The sequence below is a fragment of the Artemia sp. Qi Xiang Cuo genome, chromosome 18 (assembly GCF_049724085.1).
Source record: "Artemia sp. Qi Xiang Cuo chromosome 18, ASM4972408v1, whole genome shotgun sequence".
Lineage (NCBI taxonomy): Eukaryota > Metazoa > Arthropoda > Branchiopoda > Anostraca > Artemiidae > Artemia > Artemia sp. Qi Xiang Cuo.
The window spans coordinates 8,918,680-8,942,444 of record NC_142811.1 but is presented as its reverse complement, the minus strand read 5'-3'; the positions used below and the strand labels follow the sequence as shown (position 1 = coordinate 8,942,444).

Sequence of the window (23,765 nt, the reverse complement as noted above, 5' to 3'; positions counted from 1 at the left end):
ATGTTAATGTGAAAATGTTTCACAAAATTTGAATTTATCAAATCATACTTATTTGGATTTTGAGCTGCCTAGATCATGAAGGAGGTGCTCCTGGGGCACAATTTGCTATGGGGCAGGGGGGCTGCCCTCTCCAGACCAAAGCTTGACCCCCTCTCAGACCTCAGTTTGTCCCCTCCCTCCTCAGCTTAAATTTAGTTTCTGCAAAATATCATGTCAAACCTAAAATAAGCCTGCATAATTCAAGGATCCAGATAAACAGGTCAGTTTTGTTCTTTTAATAGCCTAAATCTTTGTCTGACTTCGGCTTTTTGAATGGCAATTTTGTCGAAGTCTTGATTGGAAAATTTTCCGTTTACCATAAAAATTTTGAGATAAACTTTGATATTATGGGAAATGTTTTATACTGTTTATAAAAATCTAAAGACAAAGTGATAAGTTCATTGAATGTTATTAGAGTATTGCAACCGAAATTAAATTTGTGACAAAGTTTCTTACTCGTATTCTGTTATAGTCTTTGACAATCCTTGTTTAATTATCGCTTCTTGGCCTTTTGGCTAAGATCAAACTGTAGTATCTGTTCTTATCAGCTTAATATCTGATACGGTCCCTACATGAGGCCCTGAATATTAAACTGATTTTTGGAAACCGGAGGGTTCTCGGGGCTTGCTCCGGTCCCTTGACGCGTTGACTCGGTATTGCAGTACCTCCGGGATCAGTGCACCCATCTCGAGGGGAAATCATAGCTCATGAACCTTAAACACTGACGTCTTGTGCGCTTCCTTATACATTGTAGAAACCATTTTCGTCGTTTCATAGCCGTTGAATATATTGAATATATATTTTTTTTGATCCGAAAAACGGTTAATAATATAGAATAATTAATTGTGAAGAAGCAAATGAACACTCTCCATAATTAAATTAAAATGCCCAACATGGATTGACGTCCCTGTGCATCTCTTTTCAAAATAGTATGCAATTATTAAATGCTGAAATTTAAATTAAACCAAGATTCGAACAGAATTGCTGAAGTGATTGTTTTTGGCCTCAGAGGGCATGGTTTTGTGGTGAGTTGTTAGTAGTAGTAATAATGACTAAGGCCCCCTTTTGTTCTTAAAGAGAAGAACGGCCACTGGGTTCTCAGAAATAAAAGTTTCGACTTTTGAGTCATATTGAGAGCAGAGTGAGAAACCCCTGATTTTATTTTCTCAAATAGGTAAACTTGCATTCAAAGGATCAAGATGTCCCTTTGTCTTTCCTTAAATTAGGCATGTTATTTTTTATCCTTTTAAAGCCACAATAACGCCTAAAAACTTACATCTATTTCCAATGCACTCTCTGAAAATGAAGGCTACTAGGAGGGAGCTGGAAAATATTGTTGGGATATTGTGAAATATCCGTGAATTTATCTTAATGAAAAAGGGTATTTCCTTGAAAGCTCTTCATTTGTCTTACATTTGCATGTAATGTCACTCCCCTCCTTCTTATCCTCCGTGGTTTCAGGCTAGAAGTCTTGGTTTTCTATAATACACGGTTCTTTCCTTGTATATTATGATCCCCTCCCTCATCTTTTTGATGAAAAATTTTGCCTTGGGGGTGTGTCGGGCTGGGAGAAACCCCTCGGGGGAATCGGACACTTCCCCGGAGGCTAGCCGTACGTAGGTCGGTACCTTGGTGGATGAAGGCTGGATAACAATGAATGTACACTTGAATATCTTCCCCAACAGACAGTTCCCCCTCCCCTGGTGTCCTCTTCCTCCGTCTTTCCTTAAATAAGGCTTGTTACTCTTTATCATTTTAAAGCCGCAATAACGCCTAAAAACCTACATCTATTATCAATACATCCTCTGAAAATAAATTCTACTAGGTGAGAGCTAGAAAACAGTGTTAGGATTTTGTGAAATTTATCTTAATGAAAAAGGGGCATTTCCTTAAAACCTCTTAATACGTCTTAAATTTGCATCTGATATCTCTCCCCTCCTTATTATCCTCCTGGGTTTCAGACTATAAGTCTCAATTTCCTATAATACACGGTTTTTTTGTGTATATTATGAACCCCTCCCTCATATTTTTGCTGAAAAATTTTGTCCTGGGAGTGTGTCGGGCAGGGACACACCACTCGGGGGGATTGGACACTTCCTCGGAGGCAAGCACCGAGCAGGTCGGTACCTTAGTGAATGCAGGCTGGATAACATTAAATGTATACTTGAATCTCTTCCCCCACAGATGGTTTCCCCTCCCCTGAAGTCCTCTTCCTTGGTCTTTCCTTAAATAAGGGATGTTACTCTTTATCATTTAAAAGCTGCAATAACGCATTAAAATCTTCATTTATAATCGATACTCCCTCTGAAAATGAATGTTACTAGGTGGGAGCTGGAAAACATTGCTAGGATATTGTGAAATATCCATGAATTTATATTAATGAAAAAGGGGTATTTCTATAAAAGCTCTTAATATGTCTTAAATTCAATCTAATATCACTCCTCCCTTCCCTACCCTCTGGAGTTTCAGGCTAGAAGCCCCGGGTTTCTATAATAGATTGTTCTGATTTGCGTATATGATAATGAAAGTTTTCTATGGCTTTTAATAGAAAAGCATCGCCGGGGATTTAAGCCACCTGGGAATTTTGTCTAGAAACAACGCAGGGGATTTTGCTAGCTGGGAGGTATGTCCAGAAAGGCATCGTAAGGGATTTTAGCTACCTGGGAATTTTGTCTAGAAACAATGCAGGGGAGTTTTGCTAGCTGGGAAGGTTGCCATCCCCAAAGATATAATTACTAAGCCTTTCAACAATTCTAAATAAAATGGCTCTCTAAATTATTTTTTTTCTGATCTGTTTTGGGGAATGATGGGCTTGGGGGAGGAGGGGCTGCTTACCCTCCATTCACTTTTGACTATTAAGAAAACACTAAAACTTCCAACTTCCAGCCAAATGGGCCCCATCCGATTCAAAGCTTATGCTACCGTCGGTTCCATGAGAACCTTATGTACCTTGGGGCATAGCTTACAACCCTTGCCCCTTGGTTCCGGGTGCGGGGTGAGGGTTTGTCCACCCTGATGACATTGTTATATGCTCTTTGGACTATTAGTAACAACATGGCTATCTCACAATTTTGATCGAATGCGTTTCAGGGAATAAAGTATGTCAGGGAGGGGGGAGGCTAGTTTTCCTCCATCACGTTAGACTCTCGAAAGGGAGCTAGAACTATAGATTTTACATCAAATGAGCTTCCTCTAAAGTTCACACGACCACCCCTTTAACAAAAACCTTATATGCCCCTGGGGCACAACTTACTACCCTTACCCCAAGACTCTTGGGGGCAGGATCAAACTCAAAAGTCTTTTTATGTGATCTTTGGACTATTTTTGAACAAATGGCTATCTCAAAATTTTTCGGATGCATTTGGGGAAAATACGACATGTGGGGGGGCTGCCCTCTGATCACTTTGACTCTTTAAAAGGGCGCTAAAACTTCCAATTTCAATTGTGTTTCCCCCCCCCCCCGGAAGTTTATACGATGATCCTTTTCATAAAACATTATATTCCCTCGTGACATCACTCACAAACCTTGACCTGAGGGTTTTTTTGGGGGGAGGGCTGTCATCCTCAAAGACATAATTTCTGGACCTTTCAAGTACGCTGAACAAAATAGCTATTTAAAAATTTTGCATGTACGTGGGAAAGCGATGAGCGTGGGGGCAGGGCTGGTTACCTTCCAATCAATCCAATATACATTTATGGATTAGCATGTGAATCCGAAACACAAGCAATGGGCATATGAATAGGTTCTCGTCACTTATTAACGGTTTGAATTACAAATAACAGACTTTGGAGCTTACAAAATTAGAATTTAGAGCTTACATTAGCTATTATTATTAGGGCTAATTAGGCATTTCATTGAAAAGCAAGAGAATCGGAGCTTCAACTAAATATTGGAAATAAATATTTAATCAATTAAAGGATTCCTGGAGTGGATCACCCTCTACCAAACTCCATGACTAAACTAAAACCGATATGACCTTCTTAGTTATAGTACAAATATAATTATAAAAAGCACGAACTCCTATTCTCTTCTTCAATGATTTCCTTTTCATTCAGAAAATCTCGTCCAGACTTTTAACAAGGACATTAAATCTCGTCAAGGCTTTTATCATGGACATTAAATCTATTACTTTTAATAATTGGGTACATTTTCGCATATTTTTTAATAAAGTTGGGTTTTAGTTTTCAGAAATATGAACATTCCCAGTTTAAAATAAATCTGATTTTATTGATAACATTTTCTTAGCTAGGTTTCTCAACCTTTCATAGATGTGTGTTGCACGAAACTCATGATTTGGGATGTTTAGTTTGCTATTTTGGACTTTTTTTAGCTAGATTTCATAACCTTTCGTAGGTGTATGTCTAGTTTTATTAATAATATTTGATTTTCTAATCAAGTTGGGTTTTAATTTTCAGAAATAAGAACATCTATGTTTAAAACTTATCTGATTTTATTAATAATATTTGATTTCTTTTAATAATTGGGTACATTATTGCATATTTTTCAAATAAAGTTGGGTTTTAGTATTCAGAAATATGAACATCTCAGTTTAAAATGCATCTGATTTATTAATAACATGTTCTTAGCTAGGTTTCTTGACCTTTAATAAATGTGTGTTGCATGAAACTCATGACTTGGGATGTCTAGTTTGCTATTTTGGACTTTTCTGGGCTAGATTTCTTAACATTTCATAGGTGTATGTCTTGTTTTATTGATAATATTTGATTTTCTAATAAAGTTGGGTTTTAATTTTCAGAAATAAGAAAAACTATGTTTAAAATACATCTGATTTTATTAATTATTATTTGATTTCTTTTAATAATTGGGTACATTTTAGCCTATTTTTTTAAATAAGGTTGGGTTTTGCTAGGTTTCTTAACGTTTCGAAGATGAATGTTGCATGAAAGTCATGATTTGGGATGTATTGTTCGCTATTTTGGACTTTTATCAGTAAGGAATATAAAGATAAATCAATGAAAAACAAAGTACCACCAAACGTCACTGACATCTTTGATCAAACAGTCAATAAACCAAATAATACCAAAGACGAAACGCATATTGAGCCTGTCGATGACACACCAGTAAAAATTGTGTGTGGCTCTAAATGGAATAATGATTGTTCTACTGATTACGAACTAAGAGAAGACAATAGCTACAGTAGCAAGAGAGAACATGGTGAACTATTTTATGGAACAGATTCAAAATGTCCAAAGTTGTTCATTGATATTAATAATTTATAATAATGTATCTACCAAATATTTATATTGATATTCTACATGTCATTATTCCATTAAATATATGTTATATATTACTTTGTTATATTCCCATTATATCTTGGGTATGCTAGCAGGTTCATAGAGGTTTTATTAGAAATTGAGTTAGGTTAACAGATAAACATACAGATAGAGTGAAGAACACATACAAATATATAGATTCAGACATGCAAACCGTCAAAGACAGACACTGAAACAAGCAGACACCCAGACACACTGGCTTAGAGAAAATTGTATGTAAGTAACAAACTCTTTCTTGAATTTATCTCTTGAATACACAATTCAGAAATCTCCTTCAAGAAATTGTAAAAAATTGTAAGTAAGTAACAAACTATTTCTTGAATTCGTCTCTTGGATACACAATACGGAAATTTCATTCAAGAAATTATGATCAAATTGTAAGTGAGTAACAAACTCTTTATTGATTTAACCTCTTGGATACACAATAAGGAATTCTCATTCAAGAAATTATAAAAAAATTGTAAGTAAGTAACAATTCATTTCTCGAATTCGCCTCCCGGATACACAATACAGAAATTTCATTCAAGAAACTATGACAAAATTGTAAATAAGTAACATACTCTTTCTTGAATTTGCCTCTTGGACACACAATATAAAAATTTCATTCAGGAAATTATAAAAAAATTGTAAGTAAGTAACAAAATCCTTGTTGAATTCACCTCTTGGATACACAATACAGATATTTCATTCAAGAAATTATGAAAAATTGTAAGTAAGTAACAAACTCTTTCTTGAATTCCCCACTTGGATACACAATACAGAAATATCATGCATGAAATTATGAAAAAATTGTATGTAAGTAACAAACTCTTTCTTGACTTCACCTTTTGGATACACAATACGGAAATTTCATTAAAAAAATTATGAAAAAATCCAAGTCTCTGATAAGAAAGTTCCAATGTTTAAATTTCCTTATCTGATTATGTCACCTTGTTATCCCAATATTTCTAACCGGTGATTGACAGCTGTCATCTTTTCCGTATCTGATGATGTCACCTTGTTATCCCATTATTTCTAACAGGTGATTGACAGCTGTCATCTTGTTCATCCTGTATTCACTGAGCATGTTGCGCCACTTCCGTTAGTATTTCTGACTCCCTGATTGGCCTAGAAAGAGGCACGTAATCTTGTTCGTCCACGGATTCTAGTCAGGGTAAATTCATTGGAGGTCAATGATCATGTCCTGGTTGTATTCACTGAGCATGTTGCGCCACTCCCGTTAGCATTTCTGACTCCTTTATTGGCCTAGAAAGAGGCATGTGATCTTGTTCGTCCACGGATTGTAGCCCTCTGATTGGCTGTTATCTTGTACTAGTTGTGTTCTAGCTCATTGGAGGTCAATGATCTTTCACTAGTCGTGTAGCAAGGCTCCCTCCTACCAGCAGGCTTAGTGGTATTGTCAACTCGTTTTGCAAAATAATTCGTTAGGTCGTTTTGAATTAAATTTGTGTGTATTGCATTTAGTGAGTAGGCTACTCCCCTAAATCCCTATTTAAATAAATATTATAATTAAGGTTGAGTATAATTTCAATTGCTTCTCGAACAACCTGTTTTATGCCTATCTCATTGCTAATAAGGGTAGTTTCTTCGAAAAGCATTTTATGGCTTGGGTTTCTAATGATATGGTTTGGGTTTTCAATCATATAGCTGCTTAAAGCAGAATCAAAAGAAATATTAGTGCTATTAGAATTTAAAGCTTTAGTTATATCTTCTTTGTGTTGTTGTAGGTGTTTTTCTAACTTTTGATGGGTTCTACCATCATAATAGTTGTCACTCTCACATGGTATATGATAAACCCCTCTTTGGAAAGTAACTGGGGTTTTAGTATTACTAGAGTTTCGGAAGTTCATTATTTTAAAATTATTAGTAAATACTACATACAGATTATTTTGTGTGAAAACTTTCTGTTTTATTTGTATTGCGGTAATTTCGAAAGTACTGGATGTTGTTTCTGGGTTTACGCCATTAAGGTTCCAGCAAGTGTTGTACAATTTTCAAGAAGATTTTTCCCGTTTAGTAGATTTTACCCTTGATCTATTAATATGGCTAGGAATCGAAGTGGCCAAATGTTAGTACTACCATTGTCATCCTTAAATTGCCAAAGATTTTCTGCGATGATTTCAGAAATTAAGGGATACTTGGACATTGGAATCTTTTGTAAGAGAATTCTGAGCGCCATGTTGGCAGCTATTCTAGTGCGTTCGACTGTTTTCAACATTGCCCGTGTACTAAAGTTATAATATATTATCTTGCTATTACTCTTAAGATTACTCTATCTTCTAGGGAACTTCTAGGTGATTTTAGTAGGAAGTGTAATGTTGTAAAGTTCAGTTCTTCCACTACCTTTACTAAGACATATTCACTCAATGATTGATTTACATTATTCATACTGTGAATTTTTTTATGCGTAACGAAGCATTGTGTGGACCTAAAACGCCATGTCTCGGATGTTGAATCTGGATTATTTAATTTCGGACAACTGATGAAGTTTATCATGTTTTTTTGGTTAATGAGTTAATATTCTACAAAGTGGAGTGAGTAACGTTCCATGTAGGTTACCTCTTTCCGATTTTTCGCTGGGACGATACGCAAGAGGTCGTCAGAGGTCGGCGTATCTGTAAATGCGTGATTTTAATTTTAACGAATGGTATATTTCTTCAGAATTTAAGTTAATTGGTTATTATCGAGATTTCTGAGGGAAATAGAATTTTCAGGGTTTTGGTTTGGGTTTTAACGTTTTAGGTTAGGATTTAGAATTTCCTGTTAGTTATATTAATTTTCTTGTTCTTGCCCTTGTAGGCATCTCTTTTTCTGTAGTGTGTTTTCTTACGTTTTAGAAATAATTTACTCCCTAGGTGTTTTTATTCTTCAGATTCAGGGTCGAATCAAAATTATTTATAATATTGAGTTTCCATCAAAGGGTGATGTACACCCTCGTATTTGACGCATCGTGGATTTTTCTCTAGGTTATAGCAAACTTTGGGAGAACGGCATTTGTCAAGTAATAAAAGATCTGTTTGAGTTGGCCCTTTAGAATTAAAGTATTTGATATTTAGATTCTTCTGTAGACGCCTTAAAGTCAGTTGTAAACAACCAAGTTGTATCGAACTTCTTTTTCTATATTTTCTTTTAACCTCCCCTCAAGCCGGACGATATTTAGAGGAATTTGTGAGTGCTAAGCCATATTTATAAGTGTGGGGTGCATACCCTTTGAGATTGTAAGTTAGTTCCCAGTTTTTCGCATATATCTCCCGTTCTTCTTCGTCGACCACCAACATAGCTACCGAGTGTATAATATTTTCCTTTGCGTTAATTATTGTAATAAATTCTGTATCAATAATCGCCTTTCGAACAGGCCTCGATTCTGTTGTCATGATCTGAAAATGATTAGTTTATATTTACGCATTTTTAAACTAGCAGCATTTATTTTAGTAGTATCATTTTTTGTAAACATATGGGTTGGTTTTGATAATGGAATTTGAGGCAGAATATGACCCACAACAGAACCAAACGTTACTTGGTGTCGAGCTACACCCCAAACTTCCCACGATTTAGGGTCCATCTATTTAATTTCGACAACATAACATGACAAGGAAGTGAGGAAATGGGCTTCATGGGTCATTTTCGTATAAATATATGTTGGTTTACATAGATGAGTTTAGGAACCTTCTCTCCTATGAACTGAATCAAACGCCGTTCGTCTGCGAGCCGGAATACAAACTTCCCACGATATAGGGTCCGTATGTTTAATGTCGACATACAAGGTTTATTTTTGGTTGTTATTTTGATTAAGTACCGTGTTTCTGCAGCCGAAGTGTTTTGGACGAAAGGCTCTTGTATTCACTCTTGTAGAGGTATAGTTGTTTTTCGTAAGTGAGCTACCCGATTGGCGGAATGTACCAAATAGGACTCTAAACACCACTTGTTATTATGAGCTAACCACGAGCTTCCCACGGCAGGCCTTTCATGTTAGCCACTAGTGTTTTGAATTCACTTATATTGCTATATAATTGATAATACTGCCTTGGGAAATACTGTATGAAACATTATCAGTCGCAAGAAAACTCCCAGTTCGACCCTTGGGGCTGATAGACCAGAAACATACTACCGGCCCCAATTGTTAACCATAAGTATCCACAATTGTTGGTACTTCTTCAATTTTTTACTTTTAAACTTACTTGAAATGTTCACAGACAGTAGATTGGGCGTACGTAGGATTATTTATTGTATTCGTGGGCTCGGGGAGTTTTGGAGTCAGTCTACTGGCTGGAGGTGTGTCCTGGTAAATTTTTATATTATTCTCCACCAAACCCCAAGCCGTCAGGCAACACTCTGCTTGCTTCCAGTTGGGCTGGATACATCGTACAGGAGTGACACAGGTAGAGTTTTATATCTAAACATATTAGGTGAATTAATCATATGCAATGTGATTTCAGCACGAGAATTTATTTTGTATATATTGCACATATATTTGTTTTCCTCCGAAAGTAGAAGGTTCATTCTCTAATTCCTCTTTTTGCACTCTGGAATCGGGAGAATTGAAAGATCCTTGAGAGCTTTGAAAGGAATCAAATGTTTCCGTAGGGTTCCTCTATTGTTTAAATGCCATGCCTTCAGGGGGATGAGGCATTTTTTGCACCAGGGTTTCCGACGATGTTTCTCGGTGTTTCTAAAGCTCTATTTAATTCCTCTTATAATGATAAGTGTGTCTCTATTCGGGTTGCTGGTGAGACCATGTCATCTGGAAATCTTTTGGGGGGACAAGGGGTAGAAATTCTATCATGAAAGAATTGGGTTTTTGGGGATAGCGTATAATCTAATTCTCCTAAACTCTCCGAGGATGAACTTTTTGGACTTTTTGGTGTTTTTATCCTCACTGGAATTAGGGACTTTCTATTGGGAACAACAAGGTTTTTCATACATAAGAATTCCTCAAAGTTTTCCTCATCACTATCATTTTCAAAATAATCTTGTTTGAAATTAAAGGGTTTTAATTAGGCCAACTTTGACTGAGGTGGTTTGTCTTCCGCGTCTGACAAATTGGCAGACGTGGGTTGCGATAGCCATCTTTCTGAAAATTTGGCTCTTTTTATTCGACTAACGTGTGCCTTATAGGTTCTTCCATTATCGGGGTTGGTCATTTTAAAAGTAAAACCGTTATCATACTTTTTGATTATTCTATATGGTCAAGAGTATTTATTGAAAAGTTTTTGGCCTTCCGTTTTAGCTTCATTCTTTAGGTAGACACAATCTCCTATCTTGAAATCTATTCCCATCCTGACTTTTGGTAAGTTTCTTAGTTCTTGACTTATTTTAGGTTTTTCCAACTCCTGCCTAATTATCTTGTAAGTTTTGCTCATTCTATTTATGAAATATTATTTGTAATCCTCTGTGTTATTAAAATATTGTCGGGATTCAATAATATCTTCATAAGGTATTCTGAAGACACGGCCAAATAATAAATAAAATAAAACTTTCTTTAGTTGTCTCCGAATAAGCAGTATTGATTATGTTGGTTAAATATGGTGAGAATTGATCCCAATCGTTTCTGTTATCTTTTGTGTAAATGCTTAAGACGTTCTAAAATATTTTATGCTTATTTTCTATTTACCATTGGCTTGTGGATGAAAGGAGATGTCACTAATTTCTCTACATTAAGAAAACTCATTAAATCTTTTGCTACTTTGGAAACAAAATTACTTCCGTTATCGCTTATTACCGCGTTAGGTATTTCAAATTTAAAAACAATTTTGCCAATGCTTTGCTTGTAGCATACGCGCCTTGATTTTTTAATGCTTTAGCAAAAGTAAACCTGGAAAAGTGATCTATAACTGAAAGAATACAAGTATGGCCTCTGTGGGAAACAGGTAAGTGTCCGCTGGTTCCATACAAGTCAAATGAGATAATATCGAAAGGGAACCTTGCTACTGGGACTCTTCCCATTGCAGGGTTAGGATAAGCTTGGTGATTTATTCTCAAATTACATGATTCACATCTATTTATAAGGTCATTGAGTTTGGTTAACGCCAATGGGACATAAAAATATTGTTTTAATTTATGGAAGGTTTTAGCTAGTCTTAAGTGTCCGCCTGTATCCAAATGAAAGAATTCGAAAGCAGGTTTTACCAAGTTTTGGGGTAAAACGGGCATTAATGAAGTTTGGTTTCTATTTTCCTCAACTGTCACAATTGTGCATATAATTTCTTCATCAAGATTAAAATAAAAATTTATCTATTTCCCTTCTAAGTTTTTTGCATTTATCGGGTAATAATCATCATTCACAAAATAGCTAATGAGTGCTAGACACATTTCGTCCTTATTTTGGTTTCTTGTTATATTTTGCAAGGATAAGGGACAATCGTTATTCTTCTTTTTTTCTATACTGTCCTTAGATTTATTCTTCTTGTATTTGTGTTTACTTTCAGTATCAATTGCATTAATTTCTTCAGCATCCGACAGGACATTTTCTGGGAATCTAATCAAATAATCACATGGTTCATTTTGTTTGCCTTTTAGATATTTGAACTCCTAATCCAAATCTTGGATTTTCATTATCCATCTAGCTAGAATTCCAGTGGGGTTTTTGAAAATACGCAAGTATTGCAGACTTTTATGATCCGAACGTAGCTTAAATTTTTGACCAAGTAAATAATGTCTAAACTTGTCCAAATGGTGGATTATAGATATTAGTTCTAAGTTTGTGGCAGAATAATTACTTTCCCCTTTCGGCAATGTCCTGCTTGAGTAACATATAACTCTTTCTTGTTTTTTCTGACCAGAGGGTCCCTGTAGAAGGTCAGAATCTTCTACTGGAATTATTTGAGAAAGAATTGTACCAATGCCCTTCGATGAGGCATCAGTCATGACCACAAATTGTCCGTTTTCGAAATTCAGTAGCGAAAACATTCGTTCGGAGGTGAGTGCCTTCTTGAGATGGTCTAAGGAAATTTGAGCTTCCTGGGACCAGGACATATTTTGGGGATTCCTTTTAGTTAATTCCGTTAGGGTTGTCACAATTTGGGCGTAATTGCGTAAATATTTTCTATAATAACCACAAAGGTCTAAGATTCCTCTTAGTCGTTTTATCGTTCACGGAGGTCTAATATTTTCGACACGTTTTTTCTTGTCAGGATCAGGGGCTATCTGACCTTGAGTCACCACTACTCCTAAAAGTTTGATTTCAGGTTGAAATAAATTTACTTTTTCTGGCCGGTATTTTAAATTGCCCTTTCTGAATTTCTCCAACGCTTTGGCTAATCTTGCTAAATGTTCTTCTGCGTTTTCTTCTACGCGTATCACATCGTCTTGGAAGTGAATGATATTTTTAAATTCTCTTAAAGGTGTAACAAGGGTCTACATAACGCGCTTGAACTTGTTTTGAGTCCAAGAGGTTCCCCTAAGTATTCATAGGAACCGCACTCAATTGTGGAAAACTCAGTTTTATAGACATCTTTTTCCGCAATCTTTACTTGGTGATAGCCGTGAGTAAGATTTAAGGAAGTGAAAATTTTATTTTTACTTGACATAAAGCCAAGAATTTCATCTGTTCTTGGTAAGGGAAATTTATCACTAACTACTTGTTTATTAAGTGTTCTATAGTCTACTACAAGTCTTTAGTCACCATTGTTTTTGGGACTAGGATGACAGGTGCTAAATACGGGCTTATACTGGGGCGTATAAGATTATTTTATTCTAATTCGTGAATTTTATTTACTAAACAATTCTTATGCTTATACGGGATACGATATGGTTGTTTCGCGACCAGTAACCCTGTGGTTTGATTTGAATGTTCATAAAATGGTATTAGTCCAATATCATCTTCAGATGTGGAAAACACATCTTTAAAATTCCATAAGAACTATATGCGTCTTTAACAGTCTTGGAAAGTATAAACAACATCAAATTGAACATTCTATGTATAATTATATTAATCGTTGAAGGATCCGTCATTCCCAAATTGTTTCTCACTGTAATTGTATTTTCATTTTTAATGCAGTGAGAACTGGAAAAGAGAATATTTGTAATGTAATTCATTTTCAGTGAAGCGCCAATGACGCAGTAGGTTTTTGGTTTTTATTTACAGTTAAGGAAGGAGGCAGTACCCAAACTCTTGTTTGTAGTGACACTATATTCGTCTTGAACAACTTTAAAAAAAGCTAATAAATTAAACTGAATATTCTATGTATAATTATATTAAAAATTTTCTATAATTTCAAGTTCAAAATTTTACTATAATTTTAATGTTTATTTTCAATATTAAGCACAAAAGAAAACATTTGTCATGCAAATGTTGCATTTTTGATTATCTCCCTTATCGTTTTCTGAAAGGCACAAATTAATATACTCAAGTCATTCTTGAGTTACGCCCTTTTGACGATCCGTATACACATAATGTGTTTTAATTAGTTAAACACCCTACTCAATATTCTTTGAAAGACTTCTCTGAATGTCCTTAGTCTTTTTGGAAAGTAAAGTTCAAAAGGCATACTTTATGAAGCTAAGAGAGGAAAGGAAATAATAAATGATAAATAAAACCAAAAAAGGGTGAGAAACGAGGATTTTGTCAGCCAGTGGCTAAATATGAAGATGAAAACGAGTAAATATTTTGACAAGGACCTCCGCCAAGTCGTCCTCAGTGCTAAAAAAATTAAATAAAAACCAACAAGAATCTTTTTTTTTCACTGAGGACGACTTGACGGAGGTCCTTGTCGAAATATTTGCTGGTTTTTCGTCTTCATATTTTACCACTGGCTGACAAATCCTCGTTTTCTCACCCTTTTTTGGTTTTATTTATCATTTATTATTGCCTTTACTCTCTTAGCTTCATACGTCATGTATAGCCAGTATGGTCTTATAAAGTATTTAAGGCATACTTTTCTCAATAACATATACTATATGTCAACAATGTAAGAACTGACCAGAGGACTGTGAGGAGGTTGACATCCCCAAAGACATTAACTGGATCTTTCAACAATGCTGAACAAAATAATTCTCTTAAAATTTGATCTGATGTGTTTTGAAGAATTGTAGATTTGGGGGGGGGGGAGGGAAAACTTGCCCTCTATTCACTTTTGACTCTTAAAAAGGGCACTAGAACTTTCAGCTTCCAATCAAATAAGCCCCTTCTGATCTGAAGTTTATACGACCACCCGTTCCAAAAACCTTATATGCCAATCTGAATTGTGTCCAATCTGAAGACATTGTTATATGCTCTTTGGACAATTTTGAACAAAATGGCTTTCTCAGAATTTCAATCGGATATGTTTGGGGAAAAGAAGATGTTAAAGAGGGGGAGCCTAATTACCCTACAACATTTTTCACTCTTAAAAGAGAGCTAGAACCATACATTTACAGTCAAATGAGCTTCCTCATTTGATCATAACGCTTGGGGGCTGTGTCAAGACCAAAGACCTTGTTATTTTAACTTTAGACTATTTAAAAAAATTACCATCTCAAAATTTCTATAAGATACATTTCAGGATAAAACGACATGTGTGTGAGTGGGCGGGGGGGATTAGCTGTCCTTTGATCGCTTTGACTCTTAAAAATAGCACTAGATAATCTGATTACCAATTCAAGAAACCCCCTTCGAGGTTTATACGATCGCTCTATCTAAAAAAAACTTATAAACCTTAGAAATGTAAGCACATAGCTTACAACCCTTGCCTTGAGGGGTTTTGGGGTTTGTCCTCCTCAAAGAAATAATTTCCCGGCCTTTTTAAGTACGCTGATTCAAATGGCTATCTGAGAATTTGGATTTGATGTGGTTTGGAAAATGATGGGCGTGGAGGGGGCTGGTAGCCCTCTAACCTTTTTTTACTATTAAAAATGCAGTAGCCCTTTCAATTTCAAATCGAATAAGTTCCTTTTAAAGTTTTTACAACAACTCCTTCTATGCGGAGTGCCCTGTTCTAAAAATAAAAACAAAATCCGAAAAACCAAAAATAATAGATTGTACCTACATCGCTCTTTACTTTGTCAGGGTTATTGAGCTACCTATGATAGGCTATTTTTTAGCTTAATGAATTCACCATCCAATGATAACCGAGTCTATTTAATAGTATTTTCATCATATTTTGCCTCAGTATATTCAGGAGTTTTAAAACATAAATCATTGACGGTTGCAACCCTGAATATCAGGCATGACCAAATCATGTACCGTGAGTAGAAAACGAAATAGCTTAAATCTTCTCTTTAAATATCAGAAACTTATTTCCTTCAAAAAATACCTTCGAGATAAGTTAAACTCTTTTTCATTAAGTTAGAATCCCATTTCAAACTTCTGTCTAATTCCTAATGAAAAAATAACCTACAATTTATCTCAAGCAGAAAACCCCTTTAAAAACACCAAATAAAAGAGACGATTAAATTCGCATCCCAGTCTAATGAGTTTTAAGCAAAAACAAATTCGTACTTTGTAAAGCTTCACATTCTTTGTTTCTGTGAACAAAAGAGACTTGAGCATTCCCAAATATTCTTGACAGATTTCAACAGCGGAAAAAATACGGGTTGACTTTCAATACAAAGGAATCACGTTCTATTGATAGCGAAAATGAGAGGGATTTGAATATTTGCGAAATCTACTTGACAGATTGTCGAACATTGTTTTAAACAAAGTATTGAGTACCTTTAGGAATGTGAAAGTTTATGATCGAAATTTGCTATAAAACTATTGGACTGTCGGACATCATAATGATAATATTTTGTTAGCACAATAAGAACGTTTGGGGTATCTCAAAAGGAGTTTGTCCAATGGTGAATTAGTTTTTATTGCTCAGAAACTAAACGAGTGATATATCTTAGCGAAATAAGTATTGATGGGCATTCGATTCAATCCTATTCTGTCGCTACGATTGAATCAGGACATTTAAGAAGATTTTTGAAGTTTTAAACTTGTACACTGCTGTATATACCAATGTAAGTCACAATAAACCTATTACATTCTTATTTATGTTTTTTTTTTCATATATGTCAGTATCTCGATTTGTAGTAGGTAACTAGATCAATGTGTCTGTAGAATTGCTCCCATAAAGAATCTAATCTTCATGTATTATAAAAGGAACTTTGTAAGGAGTTGACTCTGGACAATATGGCGACGCTTCTATGTTAGGAGTTCTTTAACAGTAACTTCAAGAGTCAATCCTTTTTCCCCCATTAGCATAATCTATTAAGATCCCCCCATTATAATCCCCTATTATAATTGGCGCGAAGATTAACTTAATTTAACAAATAACCCCCCCCCCTCATTATATTTGGTGCGGCACCTGTTAACTCGGAGGTAAACACGAGAACTAGTTATACTACGAAAAGAAAATTTTTATCTACTGAGAGGTATGGACCTATAAGAAAAGTGTCATATGTCTAAACCTAGAACCATTAAGCTAATAATAAGGACACCCTCTTAAAAATATCTCACATAGGAGATAATTAGTAGTTTTCCCCTTAGTAGGCTAAGTAAAAAGAGTCAATTGGTTGTTTTTGTGTAATTTTATAACGTTACAGAACAAATTAATTATTTAAAAAACCTGCCAATATGTCAGAAGAACTAAGCGAACTATTAATTGCGCAAAAATTTATCGCTAAAAATGTCGGAATAACGAAATCTATTCCTCAATATGACGGATTATCAGATAAAGACGAATTCAATATCCAATTGGCCCAATTTGTAGAGATAACTAAAACAGAGCTAAAAACATTAATAAGCATGCTCCTTCTAAGATTAAGAGGGCAAGCTGTAACCTTCCCAAAGCAAATTGAAAATACTGTAGGGGAAGATAACAATCTTCCAATAAATTTGGATGACAAATTACTAACAGCGTTCCGAGACAGATTTATAGAAACAAGTTCAACAAATAAATTAAAACACGGGACAGTCAAACACAGAATGTGAGTGAATACCTACACAGTGTAAGGGTTTAAGCTGAAGAAAAATTTGGAAAAGGGTCCAGGGAACTATATGAGAAAGCAATTCTACATACCTTCAAGCAAGGCTTTAACCATAAACTGTATCGCTTATTAATATCTAAAAATATTGAATCGCTAAACCAAGCCGTAAAAGAAATAGAAAGAGCGGTAGAGATCGATGCGATAGTACTACAACATAAAAAATAATCAATTAATAGCGTAGACAACTCAACCACAAGACCGTCACGTGAGGTTTCCCCTGCGTTCTTTTCAAGGGATAATTCCCCAGTACCAAATAAAAGTAGATCACAAGAACCCGCTAGGCAAAGAACTGTTCGCTTTCAGCCTACTAAAACAACTAACTATGAAAACGATTCATCAGTAATAAGATGCTATACGTGTAACCGTCCCAGACATTTGCAATGGAGTGCCGTTCTACAAACAATTACAGCTCAACAGCACCAAATTATGACAACCGTTTGGTCAGGAGAACAAACTTAAATGCCAATGGGTCAGGAAGTTAAAGGGGTAATCGTTTACGGCTACCATTACCCCACAACGCCTACCAACATAGCTTGGTATATACAAACCCTTCCCCCAACAGACAAAATAACTATCGGTTCCTAAACTCAAATACTCGACAAAACATATACCAGTACGGTGCAAGGACAGCATATCCAAATAGATTTAATAGTAATACGGGCAACAATAGCGGAAATTTTTTACCCTCGGCAAATTTTCCGACGGCACGAAATGAACAAATACCGCGAGCCGCTGCCACAAGAAATCCCAACCCGCGTAATAATACATGGAAAACTCGACCGACAAATGTCAATCAGTTAGCCAGAGAGATTCATACGGAATCTCTATTGCAAACATCAACATACGAAATTAACCCAGAGGGAAACGTATAAGGCCCCCTAGAAGAGTAGAAAGGACCAAAAAGGGAGCCAAAATCTTTTTATTTATTCAAAAGATGTTTATTTTAGAGTACTGTTTAATTCCGGCGCGAGAGTTAACATAATAAACTCAAGTGTATTCAATAAATTACCCTCGTATATAAGGCGACGGAAGAACTTTAATATTCCCAATTTAACTAGTGTAACAGGGCATAAATTGGATGCAAAAGGTTAAGTTCGCCTAGATGTGAAAAAGATAATACAATTTTTCAGACCTACTTTATAATAAGCGAAAATTTTCCATGCGAAGCCACAATCGGTGCCAATATTTTTAAGTCAAATAAAGTGCTATTAGACGTAGCAATTGAAAGGCTCATATACCCTGCAAATTCTTCTCCCCAACGAGTGGAGGAAGTAGATGACACAGTAAATAGAATAGAATCTTTTGTACCTCATTTCTTGTCTTGTGGAGGATATTGTGTTTCCAGAAATTTGCCCTCCTACGAGAGTAAAGGGGTAAATTCGAAAGACAAGCAGATTGATTCTATAAAAGCAAAAATAGGCGATATGCAACAACATAGGTCTAATAAAATTACGAAAATATCGGAATTACGGAAAAAAGTAATAAGCCCCAACGCGGCTCATGCCCAACCAACATTACGTACGGTAGATATGACGCAAAAAAACGCCAGTTTGAATGTAATAGAAAATGAACTTGAGGAAAACTGTTATGGGTTTACAGTACGAAAAACGAAAGTCCCTCCCAAAACAATGCAAAGAATTCAAATTTCCCAAATGATCGAACCGATAAATAACAAATCTGAAATATGGTTTGCGTCTCCGTCGGATTGAATTCCTGAGAATCTGTTATGCGAAGAACTGATTATATCCTATGAAAAAGGGGAAGGCTATATTTGGGTAACTAATACCCATGAAAATGATACAATTATGATAAAAAAAGGAACATGCCTAGTGCAAATTCAAGTTATCTCGGAACTTGATTTAGAGAAGTGGAACAATTCCAAAATAAACCTTGTTAACAGCATTAATACTTCAAATGACAAATACCCCCTAAATAAACCACAATTTTTAAACAAGTTTAACTTAGATCATATTACTAATATGGAACTAAAGAAAAAATTATGCGAGTTTTTAGTAAAGCGCCAATGACGCAGTAGGTTTTAAACTTTTACAGTGAAAGAAGGAGGGGATACCCAAACTCTTGTTTGTAGTGATTTTTTCTGTTTCAAGCTTGATTTGCGTATTCAATTAAAGTTTCACTCATTTTAAGATTTATTTATTCAATTACATTAATATCTATTGTATGTTTGTTTGCATTGATTGTTTATTTAATTACTGTTTGTTTTAAGTTTCATTTATACTTCAATAAGAAAATATTGTTTTTCATTTTAAGCTTAATTTTCATTTTCAATCTAAGCATTACTCGCTTTAAGATCTATCTATTCATTTGTATTATTCCTTGTTGTATGTTTTTTGCTATGATTGTTAATTTAATTTCTGTTTGTTTTGGGTTTCCTTTATTCTTTAATAGTAATTTCCGATCGTTTTGAGTTTGAATTTTAACAGGTATTTGTATCTGCTGACCTTAAGTTGAAAATGGCCTTTACTTTTCTTTGAAAACTTATTTTTCGGAAAGTTTTTTTTTTTAATTAATTCCTTAAAAGTTTCACCTTAGTACTCATAGCTTGTTTAGTAGTAATATTTGTAGTAGCAGTATTTGCGTATCATCTTTTGGTCACTTCAAGATCCCCTTCAACACGCACTGAAAGTTTCAACGCAATACTACAAATCGTTCCTGATACATTTTTTATACATCCTTTTCACAACCTGTTTTGGCCTAGCATGTTTCAATTTATTTCCATACAGTTTCAATAACCTCAAAATATTTTGCCTTAATACCCTTAGAATAAATAGTAGTAGCCTTGGTTTTAGTGGCAGTAGTAATAGTAGAAGTAATAATGATAGTAGCAGTAGTGGTAGAGTTTGTAGAAGCAGGAGCATTAAGATGCAAATATTTCCTTTTGGTTAGTTGAACATCCCCCAGAAAAAGTCCTGTTGATTTCAACTTCACACCACAAATTTGTCCTAAGATACTGCTGTTACACCCTTTTCACAACCTGCATATGGATGGCGTGTTGTCTTTCAGTTCATCTTCCACTTTCAAAATTACTTGAAAATTTTACTTTCGTACCATTATTAATAGTTGTGATAGCAGTCATAATAGCAATATTGGTATTACTAGTAGTAGGATTAATTATAATAGCAGTATTCCTAGTAGCAGAAGCCGTATTAACATATTGCCTTTTGTTCAGTTGAACATCCCTCTTATCAAATGCTTGAAGTTTAAACTTAATGAAATTAGCCATTGCTATGACATTGCTGATATGTTCTTTTGATAGCCTGTTTGTTAATATATACTTCTTGAAATTTTCATCTCAATACTCTTAGCCTTACAAGTAGTTGAAATAGAAGCAGTAGTATTAGTAAATGTCGCAGTGATAGTAGTATTATTAATAGCGTGTTGTTCCTTAGTATCCGCTGATATCAGATCAAAATTTTTGGATTTTGTGCAAATCGTGATATTGGCAAATGACTCACTTTATGGTTGTTAGGCATTTGATTTTAATTCTTATAATTTTGTCACTTAACCACGTTGGTTTTTTGGTTCTTCTTCGGCAATTTCCTTGTTTATATTATTTTGTTCACCCTGAAGAAGAGAGACGGTTCTTCTCTCGAAATATTCGCTTTGTGTGTTTCTTCTGTATTTTTGTTTGGCCTTTAAAAACCCCATTCTTGATCGTATTTCTTTCTTTACGTGCACAAATTACCTTTCGGTCAGATGATCTTCCCCTTTAAGTGTTCTCTGAAAGTTCCAACTTAATGCCTGAATTTATTTTTGATATATGCTCTTTTGATGATGTACATGTAAATAGCATCTTTTGACTTAATTCAAATTTCCCCTCAATGTTGTAATTGGAGTATTGTGGTAGAAATAGTGGTAACAGTAGCAGTGGTGGTAGTAGTAGTAGTAGTTGTGGTAGTATGGAAACGTTGCCTTTTTGATTATCTCCCTTATCGTTTTCTGAAAGGTCAAAATTAATATATTCAGTCATTCCTGAGTTACGCCCTTTTGACAATCCGTATACATATGACGTGTCTTGAATTAGTTAAACAACCTACTCAATATTCTCTGAATGCCCGTCGTCTTTTAGGAAAGTAAAGTTGAAAAGGCATACTTTTCTCAATAACATATACTATATGTTAACAATGAAAGAATTGGCCAGAGGACTGTAAGGAGGTTGACATCCCCAAAGACATAATAACTGGATTTTTCAACAATGCCGAACAAAATAATTCTCTTAAAATTTGATCAGATTTGTTCTGAAAAATTGTTGAGTTGGGGGGTGGGAGGGAAAGGTTGCCCTTCATTCACTTTTGACTCTTAAAAAGGGCACTAGATCCTTCAACATCTAATGAAGTAAGCCCCTTCTGATCTGAAGTTTATAAGACCACCCGTTCCATAAACCTTATATGCCCCGGGGCATAGCTTACAACCCTTGCTTCTCGTCTATGGGGGTGTTGTGTCCACCCTGAAGACATTGTTATATGCTGTTTGGACTATTTCGAACAAAATGGCTTTTCTCACAATTTCAATCGGATATGCTTGGGGTAAAGAGGATGTTAAAGAGGGGGGGAGCCTAATTTCCCTCCGTCACTTTTTACTCTCAAAAGAGAGCTAGAACCATAAGTAGAGATCTAAGTTATACTTCTACGACCGCCATAGGACCATGTTATTCTACGACCGTCATAGGACCATGTTATCCTACGACTGCCATAGGACCATTTTATTCTACGTTACTCTATGTTCCTTCCTGTGCTATTTGGGATTGCGTAATATGTTATGAAGGACAGGTTTCTGACATAATTTATGCAGGCCTGATTTCTACTTCATAATAAAGTTTGCATGATATAATGTGGTCAAACATGTTTTGAAAGTATGCAGTATGTTATTAAAAAATTGGACACTACAATCAGAATTGTTTGATTGACATTTAAAAAGGGGTAATGAAATTTGCGAATTGGAGTGTAGGATTTGCGAATTTCATCCTATTAAGGATTGACTTGAAATAAAAATTTTTAACAAGAAATGGCTGAAAAGTGTTTAGGGGGAGATGGGGATGATTGTGTACTGTATAATACAAAAGTGATGTTTGGACATTGTTGTTAATTTGAAAACAATCGGAATTCATTGATTGACATTTGCAAAAAAGGGGTAATTAGTGATTGGATAATTTTTTAACATGAAATCTCTAAATAAAATATTTTTGGAGCATATACTTGACGATGGAGAAAAAAGGTTAAAGTGATGAGCAATTACGAGCAAGGACTCCCCCCATTGGTACCTGACAGTAGGCTACGCATATCAAGTGGAAAATTTGACAGAATGAGGTATTTGAGGGTGAACTTGAACTAAATCAAAATACACTATGTGCACGCAGATTTTCAAAATGGCACATCTCAAAAAGGGATTTGTGTATTAAGTTGGAACTTTCAGAGAGTGCTTAAAGGGAAAGTGAATTCACCAAAAGGAAATATGTGCACGCTCAGTCCTGGAGAACAAAGGTTAAAGTGATTAGCAATTACGAGCGAGGATTCCCCCCACTGGTTCCTGGTAGTAGGCTACTTATATCAAGTTGAAAATTTGACAGAATGAGGTATTTGAGGTGGAACTTGAACCAAATCAAAATACACTATATGCAAGCAGATTTTCAAAATGGCATATCTCAAACAGGTAGATGTGTATTAAATTGGATCTTTCAGAGAGTATTTAATGGGAATTCCAATTCGCCAAAAGGAAACCAGTTCACGCCCATGCCGGTATAAAAGTGGGATAGTCAGAAGACATATCGAGATGTGGTTCCCCTACTTTTTCCTGGGAGTAGGCTACACTTACCAAATTGAAAATTTGACAGAATGAGGTGTTTGAGGTGGAACTTGAACTAAATCGAAATACACTATGTGCACCCAGATTTTCAAAATGGCATATCTCAAAAAGGGATTTGTTTATTAAGTTGGAACTTTCAGAGAGTGCTTAAAGGGAAAGTCAATTCACCAAAAGAAAATATGTGCACGCTCAGGCCTGGATAAAAGGGTTAAAGTGATTAGCAATTACGAGCGAGGATTCCCCCAATGGTTCCTGGCACTAGGATATGCATATCAAATTGAAAATTTGACAGAATGAGGTATTTGAGGTGGAACTTGAACTAAATCAAAATACACTATGTGCACGCAGATTTTCAAAATGGCATATCTCAAAAAGGGATTTGTTTATTAGGTTGGAATTTTCAGAGAGTGCTTAAAGAGAATGTCCATTCACCAAAAGAAAATATGTGCACGCTCAGGTCTGGATAAAAGGGTTAAAGTGATTAGCAATTATGAGCGAGGATTCCAATTTCTGCAGTAGGGTTCTCTGATACGCTGAATCTGAGAGTGTGATTTTTATTAAAGTTTTACGACTTTTAGAGGGTATTTCCCAATTTTTTTGAAAATGTGGCAAATTTTCTCAGGCGCCTAACTTTTGACGGGTATAACTAAACTTGGTGCAAC

The 23,765-nt window shown here is 35.3% G+C and overlaps 1 non-coding gene across 1 annotated transcript; it reads left to right on the top strand.

Annotated features, from left to right (window-relative positions):
• The first annotated feature begins 534 nt into the window (after positions 1–534).
• LOC148941172 (U2 spliceosomal RNA) lies at positions 535–726 on the top strand. Its single transcript, XR_016143312.1, has one exon. It is a non-coding gene; the product is annotated as a U2 spliceosomal RNA (small nuclear RNA).
• Positions 727–23,765: the final 23,039 nt, after the last annotated feature.